The sequence below is a fragment of the Topomyia yanbarensis genome, chromosome 2 (assembly GCF_030247195.1).
Source record: "Topomyia yanbarensis strain Yona2022 chromosome 2, ASM3024719v1, whole genome shotgun sequence".
Lineage (NCBI taxonomy): Eukaryota > Metazoa > Arthropoda > Insecta > Diptera > Culicidae > Topomyia > Topomyia yanbarensis.
Window position 1 is genome coordinate 20974653 of NC_080671.1, and position 9703 is coordinate 20984355.

Genomic DNA, 9703 nt, shown 5'->3' on the forward strand with positions numbered 1-9703 from the left:
TCACGCGTCATTCATGGTAAAGATTTCCTGATTTTTGTTGTACCCTCATTCGTACGATGTGGACGACCATATCGCTCCTTTTTTACGTATAACCGCTGTAAGCATTCGCCTTCTAGTTTGGTCAAGTACAAATCCCACACACTACCAGAACATGGTCAGAAGCGACGTTTGTTTCTCAGAAGGTCCTGACATCAATGACATCGGAGAAATACCCAGCTGATTTTGGATCGCGTTTTGCCACTCAGGATTTCCAGTTGTGCTTCTCAATAGCATTTCGTCTTAAAAAGTGCTACAGATATTCATATTTACATCGGGCCGCGCCGAGGTTGGTCAACCAATATTTTCAACTATCAAATACAACTGTCACGATACTCAGTGTCCTTTTTGCTTTTGCCTGAACCAGAGCGAATCCATCGACAAATCAGCTGTTAGGCTGCGTGCACGAATCAAATATACGAATTAAAACAGTTATCTGGATCCAAGATATCGATTCATCAACAGAGGGGAGAAAACGTTGCTTGAATTCTATAAAATAAACAATTTATCATTTGCAGATGAGACAATAAATTAAATTCTATTCAATACGACTTTACTGGATTTATTGATTTGAATTACATATAATTTCCCCGACTCATTATCGCCGAAATGCGGTATAAGTTTTGGAAGGCGTTTTATAAAGCAGGGTCTATATTCTCGAGTTGAATTTTCGATCGCTGGTATTTATTATCGCACAACGTGGTTTTGCGGATTCTCCATTTTGTTAAGATGATTATCCAATAGAAAAAATAACTGTCGATCATTGGCAACCTTCTTCAAAAGTACACTGAGATAAATCCGTAGATTTCCGTAGAAAAAAATGGATTTCCGTAGATTTTATCTACGGATCCGTAGATCCGTAGAAAACCTCCAAATCCGTAGATCTACGGAGATATCCGTAGATCTGACATCGCTGGTTGTGCCTCGTTTCCCTGAGTAGGAAGGAACTGATTTTGGTGGGCGGCTGCTGTCTCCGGGAATTGAAATACTGCGTGCAAAATTACCCGATATACTAAATGAAAGCACGCACTTCTGTCGTGAAATGGAGCATAGTGTTCAAGGCATGCCAATAACCTGCCAGACATGCCACTCGAGATCACCAGTGTTGCAAAAATTTAACGGCCTTTTCAAACGTTAGATTACCATTTCCATAACATTCCGTGCTCACGGCAAGAGGCGCGCGACCTCGGGGCAGATCACTCTAGAAATGTATAACAAATTTGCATCAAATTAGAAAAAATGCATTTAATTTCCATTTTTGCATCAACTTTGCACTCCCTCGCAGAAAAGTTTGTTTAACAAACGTCCTACGCTGATTCACTTTGTTCGACGTTTTGTTGAATGTAGGGCTAATTTTTTGTAGGGTTTTGACGTCTTACACGCAACGCAAAATACATTACGAATTTCTATTTTGATGGAAAGAAATGCATTTAATTTAGCTGATTTTTAAAAATGCATCACAAGTGATCTGCCCCTAGCGCGCGACCGTATGCCATGATTGACAAAAATACCCAAACATATACCATTAAGCGACCGCGTTTTGTTATTGCCGTTATTGTGCTAAATGAACTATGCTAGGAACAAACAAAAATAAATTGGTCCTCTACAGTTGATTGTAGTAACCGGTCGTCTTGAAATCAAAACTTTAAGGTGCTTTCTGTATGAACAAAACGAGGGTAAACTTTAGAGGAGCAATATATGCAGGAAGCAGTGGCCATCAAAATGCACCGCGAAGACGATGATTTTGGCAGAGCTTGCAATTAATCTGCTGGCCATAAAATGAGAGTCGATTAGGAAATTATTTGACACATTGTTAAGAGCTAATATTAATCCAGTTGAAAACAAAATAATGAAAATCAAATGGCATTGTGTGGAAACATTTTCTTCAATTTCAATTTAGTCAAATAAGCACTTTCCACAATCTTCAGCACAACCTGTGGGGAACAGTTCACATCAGAGTTAAAAATATTCAAATTCATTGAATGAAAATTGATCATATTCAGCCGCGTTCATTTTCAATATTCAGTGACGCAGCTGAAAACGTCAAACGAACAAACCGCTCATTCATCATCATTCGGCTCCGATTATTACACGAAGTGACCGTGCAGCAACGAATCAAACGCATCAAAGTAGGCCCTGGCACAATGTAAGCGATGATGATTGTTGTTTCATATGCTTTATCGGCATTTGAAAACATTTTCCTAGATAATTAGTGTAATGAATATATTGTACGATATTCAACCGAATGAATAAGATGGATAGTTGAATGAATATTTTTACTATTCACCGCAAGTCGCAACAGGTTCATTTTCAGCCATCAAAAAAGAGCTTCGATTATTTTTAACTCTGATCATAGATGGTTTTACATTTCTTATAAAAGAAATGTATAGAATTCGCTCAAACTCTCAAGATTTTTTCCGAGGCCCGGAGGGCCGAGTCTTATATACCAATCGACTCAGCTCGACGATTTGGGACAATGTCTGTGTGTGTGTGTGTGTCTGTGTGTGTGTGTATGTAACGGACAAATTCTCATGCGTGTTTCTCAGCAATGGCTGATCCGATCTTATCCAAACCAATTTTAAATGAAAGAACTAAAAAACAATATGAACGATATTAATTTGTTTTTGATTCTGATGTTTAGTTTCCAAGATATGAATGTTTGAATGTGTAAAAATGGCGTTTTTTGCAGTTTTTTTAAATTATCTGCCGAAATTGACAACATAGATTAACACTTTATATGTTTTTAGACAGCTTTAACGAATACCTTTCAAACAAGCTATAGATTGTTGAAATCGGACTATTATCAAAAGAGATATTTAACATTGAATGCGGACGAAAGATTTTTATCATTTCCCATTGCCAGAAATATGACCAAAAACATGTAATCTATTATTAACGCCAAAACGGTTTATTTTAGGTCAATAGTATCTTCGGAGAATATAATGGAGGCAATACGCCCTTTCTTTTGGTATTGTGCTTTTACTGATTAATCTCCCTATGAGTGAGATATTTTCACAAATTTTCTTGGAAGTGGTTATATCGAAATGATGCCTTCAGCAAATTTGTAGCTCTTACTTTTGCGAATAACTTTACTGAAGACATAAAATATCTATTTTGAATACTTTAAAAGTTATGGCTTGTTGTTTGTGGATTACCTTTTGTCGCCCATTTATTGTTCAATATAGTAATAATCCATTGAAATAAGCCAAACATTATTACGATAAAAAGAATTTTGTATTTCATTTTTTCTATCTACAACCGCTAGAAATAATCACCGAACACTTCCAAGTTGTCTGGAAGGAACTTGTTACCTTATCAGTGCAAAAATGTTCATTTGTACGAACCTTCTGACTGCAATTTTTCTAACTTATAACCAACGGATCGATCGGAAACATATCGGAAAATGAAAGTGAAGTAAATAACTCCAAGCAACGGCGTAGCCAAGAGAAGGTTTTGGGGTTTAACAATTTCCCTCCCTACCACACCCAAAAAATATATTGGATTGCAATTGAAAATTTATTGATGCAGACTGATTTAATTCAGTATTACAATAACAATTATCTGAGCCGTACATTGATAACCTGTTGTTGTAAACATCATGAGGACTTTTGATAAATTGTCAAAATGGGGTCCTGATATGTAATTGATCTATTGGTCTTGATTTCACAGTTGCCTAATAGCATCAATATCAAATTCCTGCCTGAAAACATTCCAATAGAAAATTCCAGAGTTCTGTAATCAATCATAATCCTCAGATTTCTTTTCAAATTGAGCTCGCTTTTGTAGAGATGTACTGTAATGAGGGTCTTTATTTAATAGAAAGCGAAGTTAAGATTGATTTAATGTCTATGAAACATTTGCTAAAAATGTTTTTGCCTTTCTCATTCACTCTAAAATTCGTCAATCTAATCCCGACCCGAAGAGCCGAGTGTCATATGCCAATCGACTGAGAACGTCGAGATCGGAAAATGTCTGTGTGTGTATGTATGTGTGTGTATGTGTATACGTGGAAAAAATGTGACCCCTGTTTCTCAGAGATGACTGGACCGATTTGCACACAGTTAGTCTCAAATGAAAGGTACAACCTTCCCATCGGCTGCAATTGATTTTTTTTATTGATTGGACTTCCGGTTCCGGAGTTAGGAGTTGAAGAGTGCAATCACACAGCAAATTCCCATATAAACTGAAATGAAAAATGTTCAAAATCAAATTTGTATTTTTGATGCCAAATGACTTTATAATGCATGAACCATTGAGATTTGATATAAACTCGAAAAAATAATGTTTGAAAAAAATTGATTTTTTTGGACTTTTTTGCCTTTCTCATATAGAAAGGTTATGCAATCACTCTAAAAATCGTCAATCATACCGGCCCGGAGGGAGTATGCAGTGAGGGGTTGCTGTTTTAAAATTAAAACTAGTTTAAAATTTTTTAACAAGTTGAAAATTTTCGGCAGGACCCGGACCTCCCGGATCTTACTATGTGATACTGAAACATCGCTTGAAACCAGCGGCGGTCAAGCGTTGTTTCAGTATCACATAGTATCTCAAGATCGTGGCTGTCGATCCATTGTACGTATGTGCAAATCGTACTGAACATGTAATATTCATTTCCACCATCGTATTGAACATAACCAGCCATGGAATCGTATTCTGGACAAATGAGAAAAGCCCAATTGCACCACTAGGTGGATCAAAATAGGTTTTTATTTTGGGAATGCGTCGAGTTGAGACGAAAACGTAATATGATTAATAACGAGGATAACACTTTCCGAATGTAGAGCGAAATTTATGAAAAATGACGATTTCCATTCGACTTTAGCAGGTCCTGGTCGATTTTGATGAGAATTTGATTTTTGTTGTATGACCAATTATATGTATAGGTCAAATGTTCCAAAACAATAATTTAAGGTCAAGATAGCATCATTTTGAAACCGCCAATTTCGGAGGTTTAGTATCTTCGATGAGTTTTACAAACGAACAGCGCATCATTTGATAAAGTAATTTTGACGGTATATCGTCCAAGAAATATTTATGGTGAATTTTCTCAGGTTAATATTCATGACTACAATAAAGTCTCAACAAATTTGCTAAAGACACGAACTCTGTTACTATTGTCTGAAAAATTAATTCTGCATAATTTTAAAACTTCAAAAATTACGGTTTCGGAATTATGCCGTTTGGACAGTAAGATCGATTTTCACCAAACTCCCACAAATTGTAAAATTGGTATTGTAAAAAAACATAAGGGCGATACTTCAATGCTGATAGGTGGGACCGAAAAATTAACCAACGCCAAAGGGACTATATTCTATATATACTATCATTTTGTCAATTTCAATAGCAAACACAAATTTTAATTTAATAATTTCAAATACTTTATGAAGTTTTGGGTTTCGATCACTGAATCATGCAATCTAGGATGTAAAAAACACAATAGTTCTTAATTAGGAAATAAAACCAAGTCTGGAAATATTCACTGTTGATTTTCTTTGAATGGTATCACTGCTACTATCGCTTTTTTTCAAGAAAAAGCGTTGATTTCTTAGTTCTCAGTCGCGTTGTAAATTTGAGTAAAGTATAAACTTCAAATCGATTAAAAAAAAATCGATTTTTTGGCTCAGTACAATATACATAACCCCTTTAGGAAAATTCAGTTTTCCCACCACAATGCGTTTATTGAGGAATTTAGATATTTTATTAAAAGAGCATTAGCAATAATTAGTTTGTATGTCTATTTTATTGGCCATTTTTTCGCTTTCCCATTGATTTGGTTTGAGATTTCTAGCACTGATGTTGTCCTATGCTGATTTGAGCGATTCTCTGAGTCCTGCCACTATCCCATGTAGTATGTGTTATCAAAAACATCGCGAAGCATCAAGTTCTAAAAGTTCTCAAACGATATAATATCCGAAGAGAGTGATAAGAGTTATAAGAAATGTCTCATCACACTGTTAGGTGGATTAAACACGTTTTTACAATTGAACCTTACCGAGAAAATTGACATCAATCATTACCGTGATCACGAGACAGTCTTCCTGGAGAGCTTAAACATTATGCTTTTTATGTCGTGTTCGACACAACAATAATGACTGTTAGCACAACAGATGGGTACGTCATTATTACGGGCTGTCGATTTAGCAGGACATGGGTGTGAAGAAAGGTACCGGGAATATATTTACAGGAATAATACTGCTAACGTCTGGAGGTTCAGGCACAGACTGACAGACACAATAATATAAAGAAATTCCAATTTTCCTCATCGCTTTCTATGTTTAAGATTATTCTTTCTAGGCAACATGACCTACCCATTGCTCAGTTTCCTCATATAGTGGAGTTGCCCGTAAAGAAGCCTCTACCTCTCCTAGAATTCATTCATTTCGGAATACAAATTTAAAGGTCTAATCTGACTACCGTTTAATTGATGTTTGTTGTTAGGTGCATTTGCCCATAATAACTACTTACGAACACCAATGTACCGTCATGTCAAATGTACAGATGTGTCAAACAGATGATATAGTTCAAAGAATCTCCACGAGGCGGTAATAGTATGCCAAGCGAATTTAAATTGGAAATGATGATCACGTTTTATTCAGTGAACTGTTCTCAGTGTCATGTCTGGTAGGTCTGTGCAATAACATAAATCATAAATTAATTTGGTGGAAAAAAACATCGCACGGAGATCAATACTTCACGCTCATTGAAAATAGCTCAAAAGTGAGTGACCAGCCACTCAATTCCATAAAAGTGCACATGGTCAAAAATTGAGTTTTTCTCACTTACTCAGTTTTGAGTTCGGGTACAAAATGTCAATTTTGAGTACTTTTTACGCAAAGACAAAATTTGAAATTTAACCGATCTGTATTTTAAATAATACTAACAAACGCTTTAATCTGTATATAAAATTCCACTTACCTGTATCTCTAGTTGTTAATACGATGCTTATAAATAGGATCTCGTGCTACTGGATATGCAAAATAATAAAGTATGTTATTTTAAAAAAGAAACCACACTTGCGAAAACTTACCTTTTAGTATTCCGAATGTCTCCTCGTTGATTCTTTTGCTGTTGAATCAACATTTGAAACTATTTCTACAATAAATTCTGGTTTTGACGTTTCAAGATTTCAATCACATCGTCGGTTGAATCAACAATATTAATGTTGAAACAAATTCCAGTATTATTGATCTAATGTTTTGAATGCGATTGGTTAAGCAACATAATTTTGTTGAAACAACAACGAATATAGTAAATATTTACTCTTGATGTTTGATAATAAATAGAATATTTTTATTGGTGTACTATTAACTTTGCTGTAGATTTGTAAATGTAGCAGAATCGTTTGCCAGCTATTTATTTCCAATATGTTGCGGTTGTTCTGTAAGTTCAAAGGTTATGTTACTTACATTGTTAATAATTATTTCAACATTGACACTTACCACAGAGTTCAGCTTGCTGTGACTGGACAACGAAATTTATCGAAACCGGAATTCCAAATTATGAACAAACCAAAATTAATTAAAATTTGGTTGGAATAAAAATAATATTGTTAGTTCAATAATAAAATATTGTATGTTTGACAATTAAAGAGTTTCGAATCAAAAATAGGTCGTCGAATAAAATCAAAAATGAATTTTGTTGATTTAATCATGTGAAATTTCGCTGCGTGTATTTAAACAATTATATATTGCTTTCGTCTTCCACTTTTTGGGATATCATCACATTCAAAACATACAAAAGCATTCAAAGTATATATACTTCCCATCAACAATTTCTATCTAATAAAAGCGTCTCGTATGGAGCACAAAGTAGCTAAAGCGACAATTGGGTAATCTAAATTTTGTTTCTCGCGAAAACTTGGTTTTTCTGTGGTAGTTTTTTTTTTCACAAATTGGGTCATTAAGCTATATATCTAGGGGCAGATCACTCTAAGAATGTATAACAAATTTGCATCAAATTAGAAAAAATGCATTTAATTTCCATTTTTGCATCAGCTTTGCACTCCCTCGCAGAAAAGTTTGTTTAACAAACGTCCTACGTTGATCCACTTTGTTCGACATTTTGTTAAATGTAGGGCTAGTTTTTCTGTAGGGTTTTGACGTCTTACACGCAACGCAAACAACATTACACGCAACGCAAAAACATTGCACGCAACGCAAAAACATTGCACGCAACGCAAAATACATTATGAATTTCTATTTTGATGGAAAAAAATGCATTTAATTTCGCTGATTTTTAAAAATGCATCACAAGTGATCTGCCCCTAGCTATATATAGTTTTCCGTTCCATTCGATAAATTTTAGGTCCAATATACATAATATAACATTATTTAAAAAAAAATTCGTTGTAATACGTAAAAACGATTTTTTTGTTTTTTAAAATAAATCTTATGTAAACTTGGCAACCATACATAGGAAAACTGCGGTTGTTTACACCTGGCCTATCAGGACAACACCCAAAATGAAACAAAACTATATGCAATGGATGGTGCTTATCTCAAATAAAAATAACCCTGCGGGAAAACCGAGAAATCATGCCTTAATTTTTTCTGACAGGGCATCATTTGTCGTGAAATTCGATATGTCAAATCCTTCCTGTAGTGTCAAATCCAGACTGTCAAATTTTTTTCTTTATTTTAAATTTTAATATTATTTTCACGTATCCTGAGTTGAAAAAAACATTGTTGCAATCACGAAAATCAGTTTTATCGATGTAAGTAATAAAAAACGACTTTTTTTCTCATTTAATGACCCAATTCGTTCTGTAAAAAAAAGTTTTTAAATATACCCAGGGAAGTTCAGTCGGAAATGAACCGGCTGGTTCTAATTCGTACTCCTACACAACCGATTCAAGTTGTGTCACTGGAGTCTGGAGTTTTAGTTGACTATTTTGCCTACGGATCGAATGTCGTTCAGCTGCTGAAAGATAGCTCGGTTGGCTTTAAGGCCAGTGCGAGAATTGTATCGTCTAAAAGTTTTACCCACTCAAGTGCCCATTGAACTTACGCAAAACTGATCTTAGTGACATTGGAACGATTTACACAATCTTCATGAAAATCAATCAATGTGTTCGGGGCATTGTTATACTGATTAAATTCGTGCAAATTCTCCAAATGGTGTGCAAAAGTGGATGTTTGTTTTCAAACATGGCTCAAAATGCATTTTAACATGTAAAATACTAGAAAAAATTATAGCGCTAGTTTGGTTTGGCTCTATCACAGATAACAGACATTTAGACTCGATTTGAATGTGTAAATACCCGCTACTGAAACTCCGAATAAATAAGACGCCTGAAACACGTTTGGCAAACGTTTGTAGATGTCGCAGTGATCGATACAATGCAGTTAGAGTGCAGCTGTCAAACATGTGTAGCAAACAGTTGCGCAGATGGCAATAGTGAAACACGGATTTCCAACGTTTATCAATTTGAAAATTTACACAGGTTTTTGAAGAAATTTTGTTCTAGCTTAAACGTCTGTTATCTGTGGCTCTATATAGGTTTGGCTTATCGCAAGGCAAACTTCACAAAATTTTCTTACGTTGTTCTAAAAAATTTCGAAGCAAATGATTCGAACTGCTCGAATTATTAACTGTAGGTGAGGAGCTGACGGCGCCCATGTACTCGCTTGACATTTTGCTCTAACCTTAAAAGTCACGTGCTTTTGTT